The 24,590-nt window shown below is 34.7% G+C and overlaps 1 pseudogene; it reads right to left on the reverse strand.

Annotated features, from left to right (window-relative positions):
• Positions 1 to 17,540: 17,540 nt before the first annotated feature.
• LOC132626117 (serine carboxypeptidase-like 45) lies at positions 17,541 to 23,045 on the reverse strand (annotated as a pseudogene).
• Between the last annotated feature and the right edge of the window lie 1,545 nt (positions 23,046 to 24,590).

The following is a 24,590-nucleotide window of genomic DNA, read 5'->3' on the forward strand; positions in this document are numbered from 1 at the left end:
TCCCTTTCGGGAACCCTAAAAACTACTTCACACCAAAAAAAATTATTGAAAAACTTAGTACAATTTTACAATAGAGGTTTATATTACAAAGGTTTGGATTGGGGAAAGGATTTTAGGCATCTGATGAAAGAGAGAGGAATATGGAAGTTTTTCTGGCGGATGTTGTTAATGATCCCTCGCTTCTCCACAAATGGTCTTATTTATAGGCATCTGGCGGATTTCAACTGCGGATTTCAAAATATTAAAGAATCTTTTGAAGTTTAGTCGGGTGCTCTCCGTGAAACTTTCAGAAGAAACTTTTGCATTATTGTCCTTTGCTGATCTGTCTTTTGTTGTAGCTACTTTATTAAAGTCACTTTTATTAAAGCTACTTTATTTACTTTGTCTTCTAGGCTTTCTCACCGAATCTTCTTTTTCTTGTGTCTTTGACCTTTATGATTACTTCTTCAACTATTTTCTTTGTGTCTAGATTGTGCAGTGCGATAGAATTAAAACTCATTCCCGAATCGACGTCGTTTGGATCTTGTAAATCTTGAAATGCATTGTTCTGGAAATTTACCATATCATCTGAACTATGAACTGGAGACATTCCTGGGCTTGGAGATAATTCTGGACTAGGATTTTGAACTATATGTTTGTCTTCATTTTCTTTTGCTTGAAGAAATCTTTCTAATGTCTGTTTGACTATATTTTCTATTTTTTCATTCTTTTTCTTCTTGGCTAGTATACTCTTCTTTTTAGAGGTATCTCCTTGTGTTAGTGTCTTTGGTAGTCTTCGCTTTATCTGGAGAGATAAACATCCCTCATATTCACTTTTTGGCAAAGTGACAGCCATCAACGGATTTGATAAGTCTTTACTGGCTACCGTTTGAACCGGACTAGCTGTATCCTTATCCGATACAGTGGATCTAACTGCATTCATTGGGGAATGCACACCCGTCTCGTCCATTTTTGTCTGAGATGGAAAACTCTGAGATTGTGCTAACTCGAACTTGACTACTTGTAGACTATGTTCTAACATCTTTACTTGCTCCAATAACTTCATTTTTTCTTGCATCAATGTCTCATTTTTTTGGTTTAGTCTTTTAAAGGCTTCGGTCATAGAAGAACAGTGATCACAAAAATTACTTTGTTTGTGTCTTTTTGAATGGTATACTGGGGAATTTTGTCTGGGTTTTGTGTGAGTGCTGGAGAAATATAGTAATTTGGACTCAATATTCCTCTAGCATAGTCTAATGCCTCAGTAAAATTATTAAATCCTTTGAAAAGAGATTTTTGTATACCTTTAATAGATACATATATATATATGAAGTCCTGCAACTTACATGCCACAGTTCAGAAATATATTTTTTATCACTTGGTTTGTAGCTTTTAAATCATGACGATCCGACTCAATTTGTGAGAAATCCAAGATATGAGCTAGGTTAAATATAGAATGAAGTCATACTCATCTTCATGACTTGCATGTCACAATCCACCGACTTTTATTTTGTCTATTAGCGTCTCTTGACCATCTCTGTCTTTCAGCTTAAGGGTATTTTAAATCAAAAGTTTTTATTAAAATTTAAAATATAACTAATTCTGCATAAATATTAATACGAAAACAAAATTTAAAAACCGACCATAATAATGCAAATCTCTGATCTTGTATCAAAACGTTGACTTCTGACTTTGGCCGCATTGTGATCGATTATGTCCACACACTACTCCCTAGCCATATCCAGAATTTCAATATTCTTTTTCTATGCTCAAGTTGATAATAGTCCTCAGTTTTCAGAATTTAACTTATATATGCACTGATATAGCGAAAGAAAATTTGATATCATTAATACTTATTTAAATTTATTTAAGTAATATTAATCGTAAAGTGAATCTTCATATTATTTTTCAAATCTGATATTCCAAAATACTGACTGAAAATATTGGTCAAGCACAGTATATTTTTATAATAACAAAAACACTACTGAAATTTGGCTAAACACAATAAACATGGAACAATAACGATAATATATGCCCCTTGAAGCAGACTTAGAGCCTGTTTGGATGGGCTTATGCTTATAAGCTGCAAACAACTTATAAGCTAAAAAAAAATAAGTTGGGGTAGTTTAATTTTTTTTTTTTTTGGCTTATAAGCTGTTTTCAGCTTATAAGCTGCTTTAGATAAGCTAAGTCAAATAGGCCCAATTATTTTTTCGAGCTTATTTTAAGCACAAAATGACTTTAAGCTGGCCAGCCAAACACTCAAAAAGCTAAAAACAGCTTATAAGCAACTTATAAGCCAATCCAAACGGGCTCTTATATAGCAACTAGTGATTATTTTACTCATGCCTATTTGTGAAATCACATAAAATTTTCAATTACAATACAATGTTAAGAGCAACTCTATTGGCGTTTACTTCCTAATTTGTATGCATCTATCACATAGCTTGAGTATATATATAGTGGCTACAAATAGATTAGAATTGCACTACATTTGTTTGGTATCCCTAAAAGTCTTCTTATTGAAGTAATTGCTTGGTTGGCAAACTTTCGACACTTAGAATTACTTATTATTTCAAAAATAGTACGTATGTATTTACATTTAACGTTTTACTTTCCTCTCTACCCTATATTGTGTAACCTTTAAGTCTTAACATTTCACATGATCACATGTAAACAAGAAGGACATTTTGATACATTATACACATTTTTATAATTTAAGATTACAAGATATTCAAAAAACTTTCTTACTTTCTTAAATTTCATTCACAGTCAAATCAAGATACATAAAATAAAACGAAAGATCATATTACTTATTTAGAGAGTAAAGATGTTTGACTAAATATTTTGGAAGAAAAAAAACAAGTCATGACTTTGAATAGTAATTGAAGCAATTTTTCCAGCTATGGAAAGAAGCCCTACACAATAGAGGGTGAAAAATCATTTCTACTCACTTGTGAGAATAAAACTCTAAAACCCCTAGCTTTCTACCCTATAAAGGGTGAAAAACAATGGTAGAGCTAGCGTTTGGGTTATGATTGAATTCAGTAGATTTAGTTCAAATCCTATATTTACATTTAAAAAATTTATTGAGTATATACCAATTATTAATTTAAAATTCAATAATTTTAAAAGACTAGAATCTCAAATTCATAAGCTTCAAATGCTGGCTCTCCACTTATGAAAAATAATCTCTACTCCTTTGTGAGAAGAAAATTAGTTCTAGCTTTCTGGTGTGAGAAATGAGAGCTCCTCGTTTGGTCAACTATCTTAGCATTAATATAGGTTACTAGTTTTCTTTTAAAGTGAAGATTTTATGTTGTTATTTTGATAAACTTTTTTATTGTTTACACAAAACACACTGTAGATCATTGATACTATTATTTATATTTGAATTTATTTTATATACACTATCAATGCAAAACAAAATTATACTAATAGTTGGGGGAAACGAGAATGGCAACAATGTCGCAAAGATCATATAATGAGATGATTGGTGAATAAAGTTAATTAATATGAATAATATCCTATTTGGCCAAGCTTATTTTTTTCCCAAAAAGTACTTATTTTTTCAATAAGTGCTTATTTTAAAAAAAGTGAGGTATTGACCAAGCTTTTGGGAGAAAATAAGTATTTTTGGAGAGTAGCAGAAACAGTTTTTCAGAAGCTAAAAAAAATAGTTTTTGTCCAAAAGTACTGAAAAGTACTTTTGAGAAAAATACATATAGAAGCACTTTTTAAAAGCTTGGCCAAACACTAATTGCTGCTCAAAAGTACTTTTTAAATTAATTAGCCAAACACAAACTGTTTTTAGCCAAAAGTACTTTTTTGAAAAATACTTTTGAAAAAAGTACTTTTTAAAATAAGCTGTTTTCAGAAACTTAGCCAAACAGGCTATAAGATCTATCTCACATTTTATTCTTAATATTCTTTTCTATTTATCCATCTAATGTTTAGTTTATTTATCTAACATTTTATATCTCTGTACAACAATTTAATATCTAATATACAGGTAAATATAAAAATATTTTACATGATGTATCAAATGATTACATATAACAACTATATCTCTATATAAAGCAAAGATATATATATATATATATATATATATATATATATATATATATATATATATATATATATATATATAAAGCAAAGTTTTTCATCTAACTTGTATGCTAGCTAGTATCTGTGTTAGAAAACTTAGACAAAATTGAGAGAATTTTCTGTATTTCTTGATGAACAATCTGTACAATGCCTATCTATTTATACAAATACTAGTTTTTGGACACGTGCGAACATGTTAATCACTTCAAACTTTTTTATTGAGACGGGGGAAGTAAATAATATAAAATATAATGATTTAAGAAAAATGTAAGTTCAAACTTATATGAACGGTGAATCTATTCCATCAAACTTGATTATTGCACGTAAAAGATGAGGTATCGTCTGACTTGGGGAATTGAATAACTAAACGGTACAATGTATGTGTAATGAGATCAATTTAAAAGAACTGGTCAAATTTGCCTCTCTTCAATAAAGAGCAATTGAAACTTCAGGACGGTATCTTGAAGTTCAATTTTTTCAGTAGAAATTTAGGAGACTGTCCTCAGATTTTACTTTTGCAGTTGAAACTCAGGAAACTATGTTAGGTACTATAATTAAGAAGTTTTAGAAGAAATAATCCCTACGGTCCATAGTAAATGTCCTCTTAGCCTTTTTATTTTGGTCCAAAAGTGTCCATTTACATAATCAAGAAGGTATTAATTATTATTTTTCCAAATTTATATCTAGTTAGATAAGTCTGTTTTTATGTAATCAAGAAATTTTATTTTCATTTTTTTGCGCGGATTGCCCTTCTTTTGGGGTGGTCTTTAAATTTTGCCCCTCATATTTGTGGTCTTTAAATTATGCCTCTCATATTGATGGTCTTTAATTTTTGCCCTTCGCATTGCAACTCTAAACATTCACGCAGAAATCATGAGGTTCTGAGTTCGAACCCCCGCTCAAGCATAAATTAAAAAAAAAAATTGCAAGGCAAGATTTGGGTCGCGTGTATGCCGGACTCGGCATACTCTTGTTAAGGAATTACCGAATTTATGCCGGACCCGGCATACTCATGCCTTATGGGCAGACTTGGCATAAGTATGTCGGGTCCGGCATAACTTTGGTAATTCCTTAACAAGTTTATGCCGGTAGGGGCATACTTTTAATGGGCAAACTTTTATGCTGGACCCGGCATAAACTTGTGAAGGAATTACCAAAGTTATGCCGGACACGGCATACTTATGCCAAGTCTACCCATAAGGCATAAGTATGTCGGGTCCGACATAACTTTGATAATTCCTTCACAAGTGTATGCCGGTGGGGGCATAGCGAAATTAAACTCTGCCTTGCGATTTGTTTTTAAAATTTTGACTGTGTGGGGGTTCGAACCTGGAACCCATGAGTTTTAGCCGAATGACAAAATTTAAAGATTTCAAATATGATGGACAAAATTTAAAGACCACCCCAAAAGAAGGGCAATTCTGAATTGCCCTTTTATTTTTTCCAGAGAACTGCATAAAAACATCCAGCCAATTAAAACATCCCGCCAACGTTTTTATGTTTGTTAGATATTACACATCGCCCTTCTTGCAATAGGAGCACTGATAATTACAATTACAAAATTAAGCCTTCAAGAAATAACAACTCTAGCTGTTTTCTGATTTCCATTCTTTGAACCTTTACTTTCATATATTTATTTCTCCTAATTAATTATTCTACAGTTTATTGCTCAATGCAACTCTTCCGATTCTCCTAATTATGTATAGCAATGAAAAGGCTAGCACGTAATGGTAAAGTATAAAGGGCTGCATTTATTGTTGCTCCATGCTCCTGAACGTGAGGAGAAATAAGAAAATGGGCCGAAAAATTCCTTTTCATTATCATCGCATTTAAGGTCGTATTATGTACATTAATGAATAATGATCAATTGTTTATTCATTCTGCAATGAACTTTTACCTCATCCATTACAACAATTGATTGGCTTCATAACTGTTTGATTAAGAAATGTTTCTTTAGTAATTGAATGAGAAAACTTAAGGGAAAAATACCCAATAAATATTTAACATTTAATTAAATGTTTTATTACTACATCTTCATTTAGTGCAAGGGCAAAATTGTAATCCAACTTTGAAGATAGGAGCTTCCTACTTTTAATAATATATAATTTGCTAAATAAAGAAACTGTAAAAAAAAAAAAAAAATTATCTACAATTCTATCAATAGAATATGTCCTAGTGTATAATCTTGTAACAAACTATATTCCTATCTATGTAAATACACGGTTCTGTAAGTGTACTATTTTGTGTACGTGTCCCATGGTTCAGAACTTATTTTGAGACACTTAACTAAGACTTATGTTTACTTTGCACCCTTTGGAAACGTTTTCACCCAAAACTCATCTTCATCTTCTTTATTCTTCCTTGTTGAATTCAATACTCCATTTTTCTTTCTCAAACTCTGAAGTTGATCATCCTTAATTCCAACAATCTGCTAAACACTTTCAATTGACACTCTCTTTCATGTTGGTTTTTTCCTCCTTTCCTGCCTTTCACTTTGTCTGATATTTCTTTTTCCTTTTCCTTTTATTTTGTTGTGAAAGCAGGTGGTTCTAATGCAATATTCGAAGCTATGCATAAAATGTTATTCATACTATATTTTCAAAGTCCTAATTCTCTGAGCATAATATCTCAATATAGCCTAATCCAAATATGGATTCCTTCATGAGATGGCAGCATCCTTTCTGCTTTGCTCACCTCTTATTCAATAACATGCGAAGAGAATTCTCCCCAACTTCCACAATATACGAAAGAGTCCACCAAAAATTTACCAAAAAAATGGCAAATCTCTCTTCCACTTTTTCAAACCAATCGTACTATTTGCTCTGTGATTTGGCAAAATCCATTGGTATTGAAGCCTTCAAATTATTGCCAATTTTCAACCTTTCTTCTCCAACTAGTTGTATCGGTGTGCTTGAACTTGTTACTACTAGTAAAGTTCCTGACTTTTCCATTGATGAGTATAGAAAAATAAAGAGGGAACTTCAGAAAGTTGACTACACAACTTCAAACTATACTTTCAGGCATTGGCTTGCTGAGCATTTAGGGCCTTCAGTGATGTCTTCACTTCAACTATGTGAAGACCAATCGACAAGAAAATATAAACAACCATTAACATCTGACAATCCATTCCCTGATTTGCGTCGTGGGTTTCCATGCTTTCTCAGGCCGAGGTCAAGAATGTAGTTTCATTGTTATTGCAAGATTTTCTACTCAAAGAATGTAGTTACATTGTTAAAACTTGAAATATCTATCCAGAGCCTTCAAAGCTCAGTAGTTCTCATTTAGAAGTAGGAACAGTCCCCGTTGTTTCCTAGCTGGTCGAACTTCTGGAACTGGAAGGGGAAGCTATCCATCCTCAATCCCTTGCACCTGCTCAGGGCCTCTGTTGGGTCTCCTCTCCATCGCAAGCAACCGATCTAATAGTTGCTCCATGCGCCTTGTATTCCGACTTGTGTAGCACCCAAGGCCTGCTAGCCATTACATAATTCGAGCAGTAGCTCATCTTGATAAGCCTACTTCTCATTTATTAGTTTCTTCTTTGTACCTTCAGCCTAATTTTTAATGATTAAAAATTTAAAAAAAGAAAGCGGCGACGGCAGCGGAGGAGGCGGCGGCAAAGGAGGCAGCGGCGGCAGTGGCAGCGGTGAAGTGGGCTATCGGAGAGGATGGGTTGGGTTTTTCAATTTTTTTTAATTATTTAAATAGATTTTAAAATAGAGTTTTTGTTAAAATTATTTTTTAATGATTAAAAAAAGAAAAAAGAAAAAAATTGGTCTCTCACGCTCTGTTTAAAGCAGTGAGCTTCACGCGTGTGCCAGCTGGCACAAGGGGGTTCAAATGACACAGTTTATCTTATGTTCGGGGGTTCAGATGATCAACGTTTCAGTTGGGGGGGCTAGATGAAAAATCAGGACAAGTTTAGGGGTCCATCTATGACTTTGGCAAAAAAAAACCCAATTCAACGAATTCTAGGTTTTTAATTTTCCAAATCGCCGGCGCCAACAACCCAGATCTATGCTACGTAGTACAACGTAACATTCATGAAATCCATAGTCTAAGACGGAGAAATTGGTGTAGCAGAATCAACTGAAGCAATTAAGCTACAAACAGGGTATTTGCTAAAAAATCCAAAGTGTAACTATGTTTGGTAATTTTCGGGAAGTATCTGTATACGATGTTTAAGTTAGCTACACCGCGTAATTTTGCTTGGAAGATATATTCAATGATTTGTTTTTCATGCAATATACCTCTAAAATAAATTATCATCAGAAGTACACGAAATTATACTACTATATATTCTTCCAGAATGTTTGCAAAAGTTTCTCAGTTGACACATGGAATAAAAACTAAACTTGTATAGTTTTCTTTTAGTAGTCTATACAAACAATATGTAGATCAATTACAAATTAGTGGCAGCCATACAAAAAGACAACGGTTGTGGAGTTCAAGTAGAAAATCATGCACTATTTTGATATCAATTTTCAGTCAACTGGCTAGAGAAGCAACAAGTCGAAAGACTAATTCAATACTTGAAATTCTGACATATACCTGAAGAGATTAGTTTCGAGATATTCTCTTAGTTCCTGCAAGTTTTTAATGCATTTTAAGTGCATTTTCAGGTTTTGTAATTTTCTCCTCTCGAATTCATATTTTTTTATGGAAATAAAAGCCACTCTATATATCATCATGATAAAACTACCAAATTCCTTGCATTATCAAGGGACGGTCAAGAAAAATTTACACATAAAGCTTTGACAAAACGCCCAAAGCCTTCACTTATCGTGTTGAAAGATTGGACCATCTTAATTCAGGTGCATTAATTCAGTAGTATATAGAATGGTATAAAAGTTTGAAATTTGGTTAATAATGTGCATGTGACCGAAACACCAATTACCGACATTATCATAAAAAATGAGAAATTCTTATATACTTATTAAATATCATAACTTTTAACAAGTACAAATAGAAATGAAAGAATACTATCAATTGATACATCTTATTAAATAGTTTGTGGTTATTTTTTATTTGAGGATCTTGAAAGATACATATTTCAAATAAGAAAATATTTATACTCTTCCTCAAATTTCATGAAATTAAAGACCTGAACTTTCTATTGGTAATTTTAATAGTATTTAAGAAAAAGGAAAAACTCTAGATCTGAAAAAGGCCAAACAGTAAATTCTGAGGGTAAAGTGTAGCTTTTATTTTTGGGATAAGGCACTATTACCCCTGAACTATAACCCAAGTTGCTACGACACACCTTACCTTTCCTTGGTCCTATTACCCCCCTAAACTTATTTAAAACGGAATAATTACCCCCCTAAACGCTGATGCCCACTCTCATATGGGAGAGTGACATACACTCTCCTTGCCACATGTGTATTTTTTTGTTTTAGAATTTTTTTTCAGCTTACGTGTAAATTTTTAAAAAAAAAATAAAAAAACTGAATTTTCTTTAAATAAAAAAAAGATTTTTAAAACCCATTTTTTAAAAAAAAATAATTGAAAATTTTATTATTTTTTTTTTAAAAAACAAAACTGAAAACATGGATTAAAAAACTGAATTTTCTTTAAAAAATGATTTTTAAAACCCAATTTGAAAATTTGATTTTTTTTAAAACCCGTTTTTTTAAAAAAAAAACAAAACTGAAAACATGAATTTTTTTAAAATATGGAAAAATGGATTTGTTAAAAATATGGAAAACTTGATTATTTTTTTAAAATGTCTTTAAAAATCTTGATTTCATTTTCTTAGGACACTTTTATTTTTCAAATAAAATCCAGAAAGAGTGTTTTTCTTGTCAAAATGTGAAAAAACTGAATTTTTATAAAATTTTGGAAAAATTAATTATTTTTTAAAAATGTGGAAAACCCGTTTTTTAAAACTAAATTTGGAAAATTGGATTTATTTCATATTTTAAGAAAATACAGATTTTTAAGAAAAAATTAAGTTTTCCCATTTTTCATGTTTCTCGCTCTCTCAAAGAGAGTGAAACACACTCTCCTTGTCACGTCAGCATTTAGGGGGGTAATTATTTTGTTTTAAATAAGTTTAGGAGGGTAATAGGACCCAGGAAAAGGTAAGGTGTGTCGTAGCAACTTGGGGTATAGTTTAGGGAGGTAATAGTGCCTTATCCCTTTATTTTTTTGGTACAATGGAAAACAACTAACTAGAGATCTTAAACTCGTTCATATGCAACACCGCTTAATATCACCAAAGTCTATTTTTTAAGTACTCCATTTAATATTTCAACTAGCTTCATTACTTGACACCCCTTTCCTTTTGAGAACACATCAAAATACTATTCAGTTTCTTTTTATGTGATATTATTTTTTCTTTTAGTCTGCTTAAAATGTAGGCTAAAGTCATCAACAGACCCCAAAACTTGTCCTGATATTCCATTTAGACCCCCCAACTGAGATATTGACCATCTGGACCCTCGAACACAAGTTAAATTGTGCCATTTGAACACAGTCTAGATCAAGTGTGGTGCGTAAGCTTCACTTGCTGTGACATGGAAAAATAGACCAATAAAAATAAGTCATGTCAACAAAAAAAAATTAAGAAAAATCTATTTTAAAATCTATTTAAATAATTAAAAAAAAATCTAAAAAACCCAAACCATCCTCTCCGATCTGAACCTAGCCCACTTCGCTGCCCTCGCCGCCGCCGCTGCACTTCAAAATCTATTTAGATAATTAAAAAAACGGTGCCGCTTTTCATCGGAGATTTGTTTAAATAGATTTTGAAGTGGAGCGACGGTGGCGAAATGGGCTAGGTTTTCAGATCGGAGAGGATGGGTTGGGTTTTTCAGTTTTTTTTTTAATTATTTAAATAGATTTTTCTTAAATTAATTTTTAATGATTAAAAAAAAATTAAAAAAAAGGAAAAATTTGGTCTCTCACGCTCTTTTTAAAGCATTGTATTGCAAGCATGTGCCAAGCTGACACGATGTGTTCAAATGGCACAGTTTAGCTTGTGTTCGAGAGTCCAGATGGTCAATGTCTCGGTTAGGGGGTCTAAATGGAATATCAGGACAAGTTCAGGGGTCTGTCGATGACTTAAGCCTAAAATGTATTACACATTTTTATAAAGTAATTTAGTTTTAGAACACATTTCTATAACGGAAAAAGGTCAAATATACCCTTGTATTATTGAAAAAGGGCAAAATATACCCCTCGTTATACTTTGGATGCAAATATACCCCTGCCATTATACCATTAGTTCAAATATACCCATCCTCCATTAAAGTTGTCCACCATGGACATGTCATCCTATATGGCAATGAAATTTGATGAGGTGGATGCCAAGTAGCATTGCCACCTCACCACCCCTAACCCATTTTACTCCTCCCCTCTTCCACCACTAAAATTTCCACCCCCTCCCTTCACACTTCACAAACTGCCTCCTCCTTCCCCACCCACTCCCTTCACCCCCATAAGATTGCAGTCCTGTGAAGTTACTGAGAATCAATAACTAATTGAAGTTAATATGGATGAACTTGAAGAAGAAGAAAGCAGTTGGGAAATTTCTGATATATTTTCATTACTCTCAAATGTACATGATCGTGTGCTATATATACAATTGATCTAGCTTTGTAATGTAGTGACAGCTAAGACACAGCTAAGACTAACAAACTAAGTAACTAACCGCCTCATCATAATTACAATTAGAAGACTAACTAACTTCCTACTCAACTAACTAATCGAGCCTAATGACTAATGTCACTGCTGTTGGTATATCAGTAGTGTATACCACGACATATCAAGGCAAATCAACACACTTGCTGAGTTTCTTCACACCTCCCCTCAAGCTAGGTGCTATGAAGATGTTCTTCATACCGAGCTTGGACATAAGATGATTGTGAGGCCCTCTCCCAAGTGCTTTGGTAAGCAGATCAGCAGGTTGTTGAGCTGAAGGAAAAAAATATGGTGAAACTAATCCAGACTGGATCCTTTCCCTAATGAAGTGACAGTCGATATCAATATGCTTAGTCCTCTCGTGGAATACTGGGTTGGCTGCAATTTGTAGTGCAGATTTTCTATCACTTGACAGGGGAATAGGAAGCATAATATCCACTCCTAACTCATGAAACATGCCTGTTAACATACAACTTCAGCAACTGAGGATGCCATTGCCCTGTACTCAGCTTCAGCTGAACTCCTAGAAACAGTAGCTTGTTTCTTGGACCTCCAACAAATGGGAGATGAACCATAATTGACCAAATATCCAGTGATAGACCTTCTGCTGTTCACACAAGAACCCCAATCTGCATCACAGTGTACACTCAAGTGATTGAGGCTATGTGAGTTCATCAAAATCCCCAATCCAAGTGCTTGTTTGATGTACTTGACAAGCCTGATTGCTGCCTCCATATGAGACTCTTTTGGAGAGTGCATAAATTGGCTCAAGCATTGCACAGCAAGTGCTATATCAGGCCTAGTGGTTGTGAGGTAAAGAAGCCTCCCAACAATTCTTTGATAAGCTGTAGGATTGAACAAAAGTGGATCTGAATTTTCTGAAGGTATGTGATGATCAAACTCTATTATAGTCAACTTTTGGTTCACTTCCATGGGGGTATATGTAGGTTTGGACCCTGCAAGTCCCATATCTAAAATAAGCTCCAATGCATACTTTCTTTAGTGCATCAAAATTCCATCTTTGCTTCTAGCAAACTCAATGCCAAGGAAGTATCTAAGCTCACCAAGGTCTTTGATTTTGAAAGCTGCTTGCAAGGCTCTCTTTGTCTCCTGGATCAAATGATCATGATTACCAGTGATCAACAAGTCATCAACATAGGTCAGGACAATCACAATTTTGTCTTTATGGCACTTTGTGAACAAAGAGTAGTCTCTAGTTCTCTGATAGAATCCAGATGAGGTCAAAGCAGTGGTGAGTTTAATGTTCCACTGCCTGGAAGCCTGCTTCAGGCCATAGAGTGACTTCAAGAGTCTGCAGACTTGATTTTTGTCCTTCTCTCCACAGAATCCTTCAAGAATAGTCATGTACACCTCCTCATACAAGTCACCTTGCAAGAAGGCATTGTAGACATCCATTTGCTGAATGTTCCAGTTCTTAGCAGCAGCAACTGCAATAACTGATCTTACTGTGGTCATTTTAACTACTGGAGAGAATGTCTCCTGGTAGTCCAGTCTCTCCTTTTGGTTGTAACCCTTAGCAACAAGTCTAGCTTTCAGTCTTTCAACTTTTCCATTGGATTTGTATTTCACTTTATAAACCCATCTGCAACCAAGTTTTGTTATCTAGGAGGAAGTGACACTAACTGCCAAGTTTTGTTATCCTCCAGGGCTTAAAGTTCAGTATGCATTGCCTCTATCCATTTGGGATGTTTAGCAGCCTCTATATAGTTAGTAGGTTCAACTTCCAAAGAAAACTAGGAAACAAAACTTTGATACTTCTCAGACAAGTCAGTATAATCTATGACTGAACCAATTGAGTAATTACAACTTACAGAACCAGATTTAGTGACATAGTCTTTATGCCATATGGGTGTTTTAGAGGGTATTGTAGACTTTCTCACATCATGAGTGGTAGGTGGTAGAATAGGTGATGTGGCAGGATCAATAGCTGAGGTATGAGAAATAGGGGGATCGGCTATAGTTGGGACAGTAGCTATAGTTGGAACAGGTGGAACTGTATGAGTTGGAGTAGGATTAGGAACTAAGTCATCAAAGGAAAAGTGTTTATGAGGTGTGGCTTGACTGTGCTGATCAAGAGCACAACCTTTGAAAGGAAAAATGGTTTCCATGAACACTACATCCCTACTCATGAAAAATACTCTATTATCCATATCAAAGAGTTTGTATCCTTTCTGAGAAGTCCCATATCCGACAAGTATTGCCTTGACAGCTCTAGGACTGAACTTATCCTACTTGGTGAGATTAGTGGCATAACATAGACAACCAATAATCCTCGGGTGTGTCAAGGTAGGAGACTTCTTATACATGACCTCATAGGGTGATTTGTCACCTAATACAGTAGAAGGAATCCTATTTATCACATATACTGCAGCTTCTATACACAATCCCCAGAATCTATCAGGTAAGCTACCTTGAAACTTAATTGCTCTTGCAGTCTTAAGGATATGTCTATGTCTCCTCTGCACTACACCATTCTGTTGAGGGGTGTATGGACAGGAGCTTTCATATATGACACCTTTACTGAGAAAAAATTCTTTACAGTATTGGTTGAAGAATTCAGTGCCATTGTCTGATCTAACTCTTTTGATTTTCTTACCAAACTGTGTTTCTACTTCAATAAAGAAATGTTTTAACAGCATAATCACATCAGATTTGAGTCTCATCAGAAAAATCCAAGTCCATCTAGAATGATCATCAACTATGATCAAAAAGTACCTCACACCATTATATGTTTCAACCTTATATGGCCCCCATACATCCATATGCAGTAAGTGAAAAATATCAATAGTTCTACTATGACTATGTGGGAAGAGGAGTCTAGTTTGTCTAGCAAGGGGACAAACTTCACAATTATTCAAAGTAAATTTCTTATTACTCCTGAAAAGGGACAGTTTCCTCAAGACACTCATGGGCACATGACACAATCTTTGATGCCACACTGCTGCATCAGGTTCTTCTGTGATAGCCATGCACTTATTTGCTCTTCCTCCTTGAGCATGTGTGTTCAGATTTAGTATATAGAGTCCTTCATTCTCTTTACCAATCGCTCTCACCCTCCCAGACAAGAGATCCTGAAATATGCAGCATTTAGGAAAGAAAGAGACAGAACAATTCGGTTCCTTTGTCATCTTTGAGACTGAAATGAGGTTACACACGAAATCTAGGACACAAAGAACATTTCTAAGGACATCACCTCATCCTAGTTGGTAATTCCCAATATGTGACACCTGTGCTGAGTCACCAGTTGGTAATTGCACCTTGCCTACATTTTCTATCAAACCTTGACTTTGTAAGAATTTCTGATGACTAATCATGTGATTAGTAGCACCTATATCCACAATCCATTTCAAAATAAAGTCACTTTCAGTATCAGGAACATAGTTACCTGCTATGTTGGCATTGGCACTAGTCTCAGATTTGTGATTGTTACTATTGAGCATCCCAAGCAATTGTTGATGCTGATTTGGAGTGAACTGAGCCATTTGACCAGGTGCATATGGAATTGATCCTGGTTGTGCATATTGACCCCATCCTTGAGACAGTCCTGACTGTTGATAAGGAGAATGTTGAGTCATAAATTGAGGCGGTTGATAAGGGGAATACTAACTATACTGTTGCATTTGCTGTATCTGCTGCAAGTTGTGTGGTTGATAATGCAACTCCTGTTGTACTGCAGCATGCTCATTCAACTGCAAGTCACCTCCTGTTACTGCATTTGCCTTCTTGTTTCCTTTAAAGTCTTCAGGATAGCCAATAAGTTTGTAACATTTCTCTTGTAAGTGCCCAGGTCTATGACAGAAGGTGCATTTCATCAATTTGACACAGTCAGCTCTTACATGTCCTTTCATGTGACAAAATTCACAGAAGGAATTTGGATTATAAGGTCTCTTTAGCCTTGAATTGCCATTTCCATTCCTGGCTGTAAACATAATAGATGGCTCCATCACATCCTGCATTAATTGGCTTGATCCTGCAACAATTCTTTGGCTCTCATCCTGATTAAGCATTGCATATACTTGATTTACATTTGGAGTCTGTTGCATCATAAGAATCTGGCTCCTGGCTTGGTTATAGCTATCACTAAGCCCCATTAAAAACTGTAACATACACTAGTATTGTAGATGATCCACATATTCTTTTGACTTAGGACAATCACAAGTAGGTGGTGGGACAATTGAGTCATACTCATCCCACAAATCCTTTAGCCTTGAATAATACATAGAAACATGTAAAACTCATTGAGTGAGAGTGAAGATACCTTTATGCAAGTGGAATTCTCTTGAACTATTCGCTTTGTCAAATCTCTCCTTAAGATCCTTCCATATGTAGTGTGCATCTGTGTTGAACAATATTCCACTGAGTAGATTTTTACTCACATTGCCCATTAACCACGAAACTACAACTGATCCCATAATCTCTCGAGATCTCCTTGATAAATCTGTTCTCTTCACTGATCCATCAATGAATCCCAATTTGTTCTTCCCAAGCAAATCTAGTTTCATTGCTCTACTTCATAGTGTATAATTGTCCATTCCTGTTAATGTGATTTCTGCAAATAACGATCCTGGTGCATCAGATGGATACAAATACAAAGGATGATGATGATCAATGGTTGTGATCATCGATCCTGCAACTGTACTACTCGAATTTGCACTTGTCATTTTCGCGCCAAAAAAAACTTTGTAAATAATGAAAAAAAAATTGATTGCAACTGCAGATCCCTTGAATTCTTCACTTCATTATTGAAGTAATCCTCTCGATCTGTAAATTGCAAGGCTCTGATACCATGTGAAGTTACTGAGAATCAGTAACTAATTGAAGTTAATATGGATGAACTTGAAGAAGAAGAAAGCAGTTGGAAAATTTATGATATATTTTCATTACTCTCAAATGTACATGATCGTGTGCTATATATACAATTGATCTAGCTTTGTAATGTAGTAACAGCTAAGACACAACTAAGACTAACAAACTAAGTAACTAACCGCCTCATCATAATTACAATTAGAAGACTAACTAACTTCCTGCTCAACTAACTAATCGAGCCTAATGACTAATGTCACTGCTGTTGGTATATCAGTAGTGTATACCACGACATATCAAGGCACATCAACACACTTGTTGAGTTCCTTCACAAGTCCACATAACGGTCTCATTTATATTATCTTATACCTTCTTATCTTTTTTGGGTCCTTCAAAAATTATCAAGAATCAGCAAAGCTGATGTTTTATCAGCACATCAACACACTTGTTGAGTTCCTTCACAAGTCCACATTCATGGTTTTGCTCTTTCCATAATCTGCTCTCCAGTAATAGCTTATTTGGGTTCTAAATGGCATTGGTTCAACAATTATTAAGCTGCCGCTCCATCAGGGTAAGGAAAGGTTTCAGACTATTTCTTTGGCAAAAGTTACAGTAGAAACATACTTTGATTTTGCGAGGTTCATAATTAAATGACACTATTCAGTTAGCCCATGTTGTCATGGTTTTCTGGACTTAAATGTCAGGCCAATGACAACTGATTCACGGTAATGGTGGCAATGGTGGTGGAGGGGTGAAAATTTTAGTGGTGGAAGAGAGAGGAGAAAAATGAGTTAGAGGTGATGAGGTGGCAATGCTACTTGGCATCCACCTCATCAAATATCATTCTCATGTAGGATGGGATGTCCAAGGTGGACAACTTTAACGGAGGAGGGATATATTTGAACTGATAGTATAACGACAGAGGTATATTTGGATCCAAAATATAACGAAGGGTATATTTGACCCTTTTCTAATAGTACAGGGGTATATTTGGCTCTTTTCTGTTTCTATAAAGTAATATAACTTCAAACTTTCAAAATCCACGATCAAAAAAGAAAAGAGGACAAGGATACAAAATTAAATCTCGAAATTCTATTATCGAAATCTAAATATTGCAATCGATTAGAGGTTTATCAGATCGATAGGTTTATGCAGCTTCTGGGCTCAAATGGTGCTGTTCCTTCGCAGCAGAGGATGTCCTTTCAAAAATGCTCGAAAAAGTGTAAGAGCTTGTGAAGGAGAAGTAAAGGGTATTTCATGAGCCGCACCCCTAACCATTGCAAATGTTAAATATGTAACGTTTTTGCCTTCCCTTAGCCCTCCAAATGATTGACTCCATCCTCCAATCTGCAAATTACACATACACGAAATTAGTAGTGTCAAATGAGCGGATTGGATTGAATTTGAACGGGTTAAAACGGACTAAGTCAATAAGTGAGCGCGTCAACTTGGGCTGAAAATGAGTTATAAAGCGGCTCATAACCTAACTCGTCTAATTTTTACTAAATCTTAATTTTTTTGTTTGTTCTTTTATAATATTTAAAGTACCTAATAAAAAAGGAATAATTACATTTGATGTTAATTAGGGTAACGATGCTACCAAAATTGACCCACCTTTTTAAATCTTACAAAAAATGACTCACTTCCTCCTCCTCTCTCTGCCGCGCCTCCTCTCTCTCGATCACCAGAAAATCCACTCAGATCTGGTGGTGGTGAGCGAGGTGGTATGGCTGGTTGTTTTCGCCGGAGCTCCAGCGTGATCTCGTTGAGGGAGAGATAGAGATGAACGGAGAGGGAGAAAGTCCACCGCTACTGCTCCGCCGTTGGTGGTGTTGAAGTTAGTTTTTTTATGATAGTGTATAATAGTGTATGTGAGTGTATACACACCTCTTATACACTATTATACATTTTTATACACCTATATACATAATGTATCTATCTCGTATAAAAGTGCAATTCTTATTCAAAATCAGTTCAGATCTATGTTTATACCCACTTATACAATATTGTATAATTATGTATAAATGTGTATAAGTCGTATTTTTATGTATAATTATATTTTTAGTGTATATACCTACACATTATACACTTTCATACACCTATATACATAATGTACCTGTCTTTTGTATATAAATGTAAAACATTGTATAAAAGTGTTTTTGGGCTATATTTTTGCAATGTAAGTTTTGGGCTATATTTTTGCAATGTAAGTTAGCAAAGTATACTTTTATGAAATTTCCCCATAAAAAAAACTCCCTTGTTATGGTTATATATGACATAAAAAAAACGAAAAGTAAAAATATTTTGACAAGTTTTCTCATTGGTCAATTTGGGTTAAATATCAACCCAATTTTTCAGATGAGCTGAATTGGACGGGTTAAAATGAGTGAGCCAACAAATGGGCCAGTAAAAATGAATTGGGCGAATCATGTTTTCATGTGCTAATTTTGTCACCCCTAACGAACCTAACTTTCTGAATTTAGTTGATTCTTGGTATAGCAGCCCTATATCAGGAGCTGGATACTTACCTTATTATTATTATGAAGGGAAAAGAAAAACAGATTAATCTATCACATGGACCGCCTAGAATGAATTCTTAATTAATGCTTTATCCGAAAAAAGGAAGTTGATTTTCTTATTATATCTTCTTTTGATTAGATTAATCTATCACTCGAAAACAGATGTCCATGTCCTTCGTGGATCAAGGAGTTCATACGAACAGGTTCTAGCGCGAACGCACTTGTTGTAAACATATGTTTTTAATATTCTTTTTCGATATGATCCAAAATTGAGAACAGTGGATGTAGTCACATACCTGCAAGCCATCATACCAAGGACCATATTTGTCTAAAGCAACTAGCTTTAAATCACCAGCAAGCAGTTTAGCAATTTTCCTAGTTTGGGTCAGTGGGATTTTTGAATCTTGGTCTCCACTGGGGAAAAAACAAAACATGCACAATCTTATTACAGAGTAGCAGCTTTAACAAAATTTAAAAAGTACTACATAGTTTTTACAAGGAAAAGGCCAAATAGACCCTGGACTATTCGAAATAGGTCAACTTTACCCTCTGTTACGTTTTTGGCACAAAAATATCCTCGCTGTTAGACAACTAGTTGGGGGTGCCATTTTGAGCTAGTTGACTAACAGTGAGGGCATTTTTATGTCAAAAACACACGAATGGGTGAAGTTGACCTATTTCAAATAGTTCAGGGATATTTCTGGCCCTTTTCCTTTTCTACAATTGTGAAGATAGGACGAAATTTGAGTGTAGTAACTTCAAATGTAGTAATGAACTAACCTGTAAAGCAGAACTTGGATATGCTCTTTTAGGATATTTGACAGTAGAGGTATAACGTTAATCGCTAAATCACCTATCTTATAGTGAATGTGCCTGCAAGTTTTTTGAGATTTTAACTTACAGACATGTTTAAACGCGTTTTCTGTCTAACAGTTTAAGCTTTTAAATAAGGAGATGCACACGCTTTAGCATGATAGAAAGTAAAAGGCGGAGAGAACTGACCCCAAACAAAAATTCCAGGCATATGGCAGGTGAGTGGTGTTGGCATGCAGTGCCTTTTGAACTTCTGGCTTGTTAAGGTACAGATTTATCCTATCACAAAGGCATGGATCAGCAATTTTTCCTACATTCTTAACAAGCTGTGGAAAGAATAGGTTCAGGGAGTTAGCTCCAATTACAAAAAGGAAAAGTTAAGGGAAAAGGTTCAAATTTACCCCCTGAAGTATGAGACTTATCTTACATTTCCATTCATTTACCTATCAGTCGATGAAAGCCCCACCGTTATCTTTCGTCTCAGATTTGCTCCTCCCATTAATGGCCATCTAGCTTAGCTCTGACATTTGCCGAGGTGGAGCCACATAGACAAATTAAACATCCAAATTTACCCCTAAGCTATTAGATTAGTTTATATACACCTCTGTAATAATTTGAAAAATGCTCTTGAATAATTGAAAAAGTCCAAATATACCCCTACGTGGCTTCCACCACATTAGCCAAGTTAGACTAACTTTTTCATGGTGGAAAACCATTAGTGCGAGGGCCATATTTGAGACGAAAGATAACGGTGGAGGCTATCATGGACCGACAGGATACGAAGGATAAATGTAAGACAAATCGCTTACGTTAGGGATATACTTGAACCTTTTTCCAAAGGTATATTTCATACCTTTCCATGTATTGTGGCAAATTTTCCAAGGGCTCCTAGTTGTCCTGCTGCACTAGAAGATACACACGTTTGCGCAAGCAGATCGCCCATATCTGTATCGTTTCCCATCTCCTCATCGGTGAGTTCCGACACTTCCGAGCACTCGTTAGACATATTATTATGTATCGATTCCAGCAACATCCTCGTTTCATTACAGATTGTTCTTTTCATAGTAAGCAGTTCATCAGAAATTGCACCATGCGACCATAGATATTCACCAGATTTCACACTTAATTTGAAGATCTAGTAGTGGATTCCCCAGCTGCAAAATTCATTGGATTAAGAGAATATTTGAATGTGTAACAAATTATCAACAAATAGTTCAAGGTGTAATGTAAACATTACTGCAATTGATTTAAGCTTGATTGGTTTAACATTGGGCTTTCTGTTGTAGTCAAGCAGCAATACTGTAAGTTGTGGAATATAGTGACCTTAAAACCAAAAAAACCAAATAGTTAATGAATCTTTGCAACCAAAAGAACAAAATAGACATAGGCAAGTTAAGTTTTGTTGCTCAGACTCTTCAAAAATGTCGACGGGGATGTGTCGAATCCTCCAAAAGTAGTACATTTTTTGAGAATCCGGCACGGGTGCGAGAGCACTTTTGGAGAGTCCGAGCGACATAAATTAGTACATATATGTTAACCTGCATAACTCTCCCCAGCTAAGAACAAATCCGAGTTCCTATATTTGGGGAATTTCTTGAACCAGTTAAGGATGAAGTGGAGATTCTCCTTTGCTATTAAAGATTAAAAAGAACAAAATCAAACATTTCAATTGCATTGAATTACCAAATATTATTTGCTATTTCTGGAGAACTGGTGTACCTGTTGCAGCATCATCCCAATTGGTGTAGTCTGAGCTTGAATTCGAGTATGAAAATCCAACTCCAATCGGGGACTCCACGTATAACATGTTCGATTCTGTTTCGTGTTATAGCAATCAAAATCAGTCACTCTTGTTAGAAAAATACTACAATATTGATACTGAACATAAAAAATACCAACAACTGTTACCCAATTTTTGGGTACAAAATCTTTTTCAATATGATCTTTCGAGAAAAAAAAACAAGAAACATTACCTAAATTCCAAGAATACTTGTTTTTCATCAGGCTCCCATGTTTCCCTGGTTGAAAAGGACCATGCTCCATAAATGCACCATAACCCACAGATGAACAACCAGGGCCTAAGATTTTTGGGTTCAATCAAATTAGTACTCCCTCTCTGTGCCGATTTATGTGATACACTTTTCTTTTTAGTCTGTCCCAAAAAGAATGATACATTTCTATTTTTAAAAATATTTTAACTTAAAACTTCTCCTTTTACCTTTAATGAAAATATTTATAGCCACACAAATATCAATGACTTGTTTTAGACCACAAGTTTCAAAAGTGTTCTGTTATTTCTTAAACTCCATGCCTAGTCAATGTACGCCACATTAATTGGGACGGAGTAAATTTTAGTTCAATTCTTCAAGTGAAAACTAGTAGCTGATTGCCTAAACGGTTATTCAACTTGTAGTAATTATCATCAAAATCATCTATCTTTTTTTTTTTTTTGGGCCTTCCAAAAATATCTTACTTTACCTAGTTCATTTCAGTGGTCATCTTAGACGGATTTTGTACTTTTCAGTGAAAATTAATAACATGGTACGTTTAATTTTTTAAAATAGTTAAAATACCAATTTAGAAACTGGACAGTAAAAAAATTGCCTACGCGCTCATAAGTCTTCTCAAATATGAGTGTTTGGGCATTTTTTAAACTTAAACTTGCCACGTCATCTCTGAAAAGTACAAAATCCGGCTAAGATGACCGTTGAAGTGAACTCAGTAAAAAAGAAGATGATTTCTGGAAGAACAAAACAAAAAGATAGATGACTTTGATGACTAATTACCACAAGTTAAGTGACTATTCAGGCAATTAACTCTGAAAACGAAGGTCATTAGAAGAAATATACCTCCATTGAGCCACACAGTAAGGGGAAGTGATGCTGCATTTTTTGGATCTGCTTCAACAAAATAATAAAATATAGCTCTACCATGTTGAGAATTTGTAACAATATAACCAGAGTACTGTTTGAAGACAATATTTGGAGGCTGTCCAGGAAGAGAACTTATGAGCTCAGCACTTGATTTGTAGTAGAATAAGGAAGAAAAGATAGTGAAGATACAGAACCATGGAACCATTTTCAGATGAAAAAAAAATGAATGTTTGGGTCAAAAAGTTGAAGTACAATAAGTATCCCTGCAGATTGATAGAGAAAAAGATAAAAATGGTCCCTTAGTTCAAAATAGTTTTTTAATTATATACTTAACGATTTTAGTTCTTTAAATTTATTATAAGTTAACAAAAATAGTCTCTTAACTATAAGAGTAGGTTCAAAATAGTCCCTTAACTATGCACTTAACGATTTTTGTCCTTTAAGTTTGCCATAAGTTGACAAAATGGTCCCTTAACTATGGGGGTTGGTTAAAAATAGTCCCTTAAGTATGCACTTAACGGTTTGATAATGTCAGAAAATGATGTCTCGAAACACAAAGACCGACGGACTCTATCTATTAAAACTGAGGGAATCCATCGACTAAATAAAATACATTAGACTTTAGAAATAAATTAGAAATAGCAGAAACTAAAAAAGTTGTCACTACCAAAAACAAACGAGAAAAACGATGGACGGAAACTGATGGATAAAATCGAGGGACACTATTTTTTATTTTTTATTTATTGTTTTTTACGAAAACCAACGAAAGTCCATCGGTTATTTTTGAGGAAAAATGCGCGGAAGTCCATCCTATAACCGACTAACGTCCGTCGGTTTTGTCCCGAGTTATTTGACCGATCTAGAGTTCTCACTAATTTTTTCCTTTTTTTCATAGTTCTCGTCAAATCTAACAAAGAGTTCGATGAATATTTTGTCAAGACTAAAACTGTTAACTTATGGCAAACTTAAAGGACCAAAACCGTTAAGTGCATAGTTAAGGGACTATTTTGAACCTACTCTCATAGTTAAGGGACCGTTTTTGTTAACTTGTAACAAACTTAAAGGACTAAAACCGTTAAGTGCATAGTTAAGAGACTATTTTGAACCTACTATCATAGTTAAGAAATCATTTTTGTCTTTTTCTCCAGATTGATATCCAATTAATATTAACTTAATAGATTGACATCCAATAATTAACTGATTGGAAAGTAGGCCATGAAGATTTAAATATCGGAAAAGGGCCAAAATTACCCTTGAACTTTGGGAAATAGTTCATCCATACCCTTCGTTATACTTTAGGATCAATTATACCCTTACTGTTATATTATGGGGTCAATTATACCCTTATGTCTAACAGCTGCCACGTGGCATCATCCTAGCACTTCAAAATTATTTTCCCCTCAAATAATTTTTTACCTACTAAAATAACTCAACTCGACCCGAATTTGTTTTCCAGCCAAGGGGTAATGGGTTGGGTCCGTATCACTTTGGCTGGAAAAAAAAATTCGGGTCGGGTCGGGTTGGGTTATTTTAGTGGGTAAAAAATTATTTGAGGGGAAAATAATTTTGAACGGCTGGGATGATGCCACGTGACAGCTGTTAGACATAAGGGTATAATTGACCCCATAGTATAACAGTAAGGGTATAATTGACCCTAAAATATAACGAAAGGTATGAATGAATTATTTCCCAAAGTTCAGGGGTAATTTTGGCCCTTTTCCGTTTAAATATTATAGATCAACCTTTAAATATGCATTACTGCCAAGATTACTAAAATCTCACCTACTTCAAAGAAATGTATTTTAATCTTGAACCCAATCAAAAATGGCTTATT

This window comes from Lycium barbarum, chromosome 2, assembly GCF_019175385.1.
Source record: "Lycium barbarum isolate Lr01 chromosome 2, ASM1917538v2, whole genome shotgun sequence".
Taxonomy (NCBI): domain Eukaryota; kingdom Viridiplantae; phylum Streptophyta; class Magnoliopsida; order Solanales; family Solanaceae; genus Lycium; species Lycium barbarum.